This window comes from Macrobrachium rosenbergii, chromosome 21, assembly GCF_040412425.1.
Source record: "Macrobrachium rosenbergii isolate ZJJX-2024 chromosome 21, ASM4041242v1, whole genome shotgun sequence".
Classification (NCBI taxonomy): Eukaryota; Metazoa; Arthropoda; class Malacostraca; order Decapoda; family Palaemonidae; genus Macrobrachium; species Macrobrachium rosenbergii.
Window position 1 is genome coordinate 19,913,144 of NC_089761.1, and position 5,000 is coordinate 19,918,143.

General features: G+C 33.2%; 1 protein-coding gene across 2 annotated transcripts in view; it reads left to right on the top strand.

Moving 5' to 3' along the window:
• Positions 1-5,000, top strand: part of LOC136849767 (mucin-21-like) — a 159,145-nt gene that overhangs the window by 109,607 nt on the left and 44,538 nt on the right. The window lies entirely within an intron of this gene.

Sequence of the window (5,000 nt, forward strand, 5' to 3'; positions counted from 1 at the left end):
GGTCCAATTAAGACGCTTTCACTTTCCGTGGACAAAATGGGCCTGAGGAGGAAGTACCTTTCTTCTTTCCTCTTTTTTTTTTCTTGATGGGAGGGGGGGAAATGAGCTGTGGTGTAATACAGTTTTTACTGAAAGGAAGGAAGAACGGAGGAATAATTTGGTAGAGAGGAGTGGTATGCAGTGGATTAGATAACTGGAAATATCATTATAAAATACTTGTTGAATATTGAAGATTAACACATGGAGCCATACCTTTACGCCGAAATGGATATGTTTTTTATATATATATATATATATATATATATATATATATATATATATATATATATATATATATAATTATACATATACACATATATAAATATGTATGTTAATATATAGATGTATATATGTACATATACATACATAAATATAGATATATTAACACACACACACACACACACATATATATATATATATATATATATATATATATATATATATATACTGTATATACATGTATATATGTATGTATATATATATATATATATATATATATATATATATATATATATATATATATATATATATATGTGTGTGTGTGTGTGTGTGTGTGTGTGTGTGTGTGTGTGTAAAGCAAAAGACATCAGAGCCAGACGTCTCACGGCATTCTATCGCTTTATTTGCGCAACGTTTCGAGGCTTACCACATTATCAAGCTGAAAGATACAAACACACTATAATAACACAAAACTGACTCAACTAACACAACATAAAAGTTAAAATATCAAAAAGAAACTAAAAATAAAAAAGCCAAGCACAGCTCCAGGAAAAGGAAGGAAGACGAGTGACAGCCACAAGATAAGAATGGGGAAAAGTCAGCTCAGGCTAAGAAGAGAGAGGTGGCGTTCACTTGCTGTTTAACTCTGGAACTACTTGTTTAATAAAAAGTGATTCATACATCAGAAGCTGTTGTAGGAACAGAATTTTGGCCAAGGCCAAGCGCTGAGACCAATGCGGTCACTCAGCGCTAAGAGGGAAATTGAGAGTAGAAAGGTTTTTTAAAGGTGTAACAGGAGGAAAACCTCAGAGCAGTTGCACTTCGAAACAATTGTTAGGAAAGGGTGGAAAGTAAGAAGGAAGAAAAAGAATATGAACGGAGGGACAGTAAAAGGAATGAAAGGGGGTACAGTTGGGGGCCGAAGGGACGCTGCAAAGAACCTTAAGCAATGCCTACGGTGCACTGCGTGAGGTGCAGTGACGGCACTATCCTGTACGGGGACGGGCTGTTGTGGAGAACAGGCTCTAGCAAGGATTTTGAGATGGTCATTCTAAATATTAGAATATATTCAGTAGCCGCCAATCGGATACCAGTACCTTAACTGACACCCCTAAGGTAATCAGTGCGAACTCTCAGGAGCCAACGAGAGGGTTCAACATAATTTCCCCGATTACAACGGGGACAAGCAAATAAGTAAACCGCACTTGATGACAATATTGGGTCAAGTTTATCTTTATATTGAAAGAGAGACCTGATTGTCGTGGATACGTAGTTATTAAACCAGCTTTCCAGGCCAGGTACAAATTTATAGTCATTGTTTTTTTTTATTTTAACTTAAATTCTCTTAATATCCTCTTCCACATGGCTTTTACCTTAACGTCGAGCTGGCCAGAATTTCATAAGGAGGTCATATTTCTTCGGAAAAATTTTCTGACAATTATTATCCTAACAAAATTTTTTTTAATAATTTAAATGTGGTTTTTAACAGTAAAATTTTGCCCAAGGTAATTTTCCCATCTGTTCCTTGGAAACCATTTTATAGTTCTTCATTGGATTGGTGGGTAGAATTCTCGGCTAGCACGCTGTTGGCCCAGCGTTCGACTCTCCGAGCGGCCAATGAAGAATTAGAGGAATTTATTTCTGGTGATAGAAATTCATTTCTCGTCATAATTTGGTTCGGATTCCACAATAAGCTGTAGGTCCCGTGGGTAAGAACCAGTTGGTTCTTATCCACGTGATATAAATCTAATCCTTCGGGCCAGCCCTAGGAGAGCTGTTAATCAGCTCAGTGGTCTGGTTAAACTAAGGTATACTTATGCAAGTTTTCATTTTATTCAAAATAAATCTTTTTTTGCCCAAATTAGACAACTAATAAAATAACATGCCCCTCCCCTGAAATGCCAGTTAATACCTAAAAACTTGACAATTGGGTCTCTCTTTAAATGTAAAGATAAGCTTGCCCCCCACTGGCATGAAATGCGGTTTATTTATTTAATTGTCTCCGATGTAACCGTGGAAAGTGTGTCAGAGCTTCTCGTAGGCTCCTCAGAGTTCATAATGACTGCCAGAAGGGTGTCAGTTATCGTACTGGTGTTCGATTGGCGCCTCCCGAATATTCTGATATTCGGAACGTTGCTGTTAAATGTAAATTGAACATAAAATACAAACATTTCGAAACCCTTACTAGGGCCCGTCCTCCACAACAGCTTGCAATCTACGAATCACTTTTTATTAAACAAATAGTTCCAGAGTTAAACAGTCAAATGACCGCCACCCCTCTCTTCTTTGCTTGAACTTACTTGTGGTCTTCTGTCTTGAGGCTGTCACTCATCTTCCTTCATTTTCCTTGATGGGTACTTGGCATATTTTTTCAGTTTCTTTTCTGTTTTTAAACTTTCACGTTTGTATTAGTCGAGTCAATTTTATGTTGCTGCTGTACGTTCATATCTTTCAGCTTGATAATGAGGTTAGGGCTCGAAACGTCGCATAAATAAAAAGATGAAATGCCGTGAGATTTCTCCTGATGTCCTTTGCTTCGTATTCTGTCTGTGGCTGGCACTCTGAAGTTTTTATATATATATATATATATATATGTATATAAATTATATATATATATATATATATATATATATATATATATATATATATATATATACATATACATACACACACACACACACACACTGTGCTGCATTGGTGCTGCATTGATATATATTATATATATATATATATATATATATATATATATATATATATATATATATATATATATATATATATATATGAATGTAATAACCACAATGACCTCTTATCTTCAAAAACACCACAAAGCCTTGAATCCAAATGAATAACAAATGAAGAAACTCCTACTTCTCTGGTGAAACCCGAACCCCTGCACCATAGATTGGGGATGAGTTTCAGCTAAACCTCATTTCTCGGATCAACGTAAATCTGTAGCATTTAGACACATTTTAGCAAGAGGGGAAAACCTTGACCAGACAAAAAAAAAAAAATGTCTGTCAAAACATCTTCCCTCTGTGGTTTGTTTGTCTGTCAGTCTTTGTTTTTCTGTCTGCCGAATTCCCGTCTGTTAGCTTGTCTGTCTTCCTCCGCATAAGCCACTCACTCCTGACCTTTGCCTGGGCCCTTTAATCCGGCGTCCTATGGGAAGATGCGTCGAACCTGTTGAAGAGTAAAAGCGAGAATCTTCTCTCTCTCTCTCTCTCTCTCTCTCTCTCTCTCTCTCTCCCTGTTCCCACCTCCTCTCCTAACCCTTCTTCATAGGCAACTTGCTCACCTTCAGGAGTTTTCATTAGTAAGTTTCATAAGTCACGATTTTACCCTCTGCGGGTCAAAGGTCAGGTTCTGCTCTCTCTCTCTCTCTCTCTCTCTCTCTCTCTCTTCTTTTTTTCTTATTGCTTTCGATTCATTGTTTCTTATCCCTCTTTGACTGAGAATCATTTCTTCTTGCAGGTCATTGTCTACAAAATGATTCCCATAATTTTTTAAGTTTTGAAATCTCTTTATTTTAATTCCATAGGTTTTGTCCTCATTCCATAATTATGAGATGAAAGCTATGGGTATATATTGCTTTGTTTGAAAGTCACACAGAAAATTACACACACACACATATATATATATATATATTTTATAAATAAATAAATATATATATATATGTTGTATAATATATATATATATATATATATATATATATATATATATATATATATGTACATATACACATATATATATCTACAATATATATATATATATATATATATATATATATATATATATATATATATATATATATATATATATATATATATATATATTGTATATATATATGTAAACACACTCACTTTTACACGTACATACACACACACACATATAAATATGTATATATAAAATATGTATATAAGTCACACATATATATGCATCTATAAAAAATATATATATATATATATATATATATATATATATATATATATATATATATATATATATATATATATATGAATGCATTTTATCACATCACCGTGATTCATATACAAGGATTAAATTACAAACGTCCTTTTAATATCCAATTCGCTCTACCTCGAAATAATATATTTTTATATATGTTACCCGAAGGGGAATTTTTTTTTAGTTGATAATAAGTTCGTCATCTCCTGGGCTCGAACCACGGAAGACAAGAACTCAGGACTACGGTGACGCGCATTAACCACACGGCCATCATATGTTTATGTGTGTGTGTTTGTGTATGTGTAATGCATGTCAGACTCAGAAGGTGGCATGGCTGGCTTAGAGCCAGCTCTAACTTTCCTGAGAAGGTATGATAAAAATAAAACAAATTATATATATATATATATATATATATATATATATATAATATATATATATATATATATATATAATATATATATATATATATATATATATATATATATATATATATATATATATATATATATATATATATATATATATATATATATGCACACATACACATATATATATATGCATATGTATGTATATATAATGAATATATGTATATATAATGTAAATATACATGTATATATATACATATGTAATTATGTGTATGTATATATGAGTATATTTTTTCAGTACGAGAGAGTGGTTGTTAAGTTTGCGCATGCGCGCGCGCGCGCGCGTGTAAGTGATGTGAACGAGTGCGGATAGCCTATATGAATAAACTCGAGTTTATTCACACATTGCTG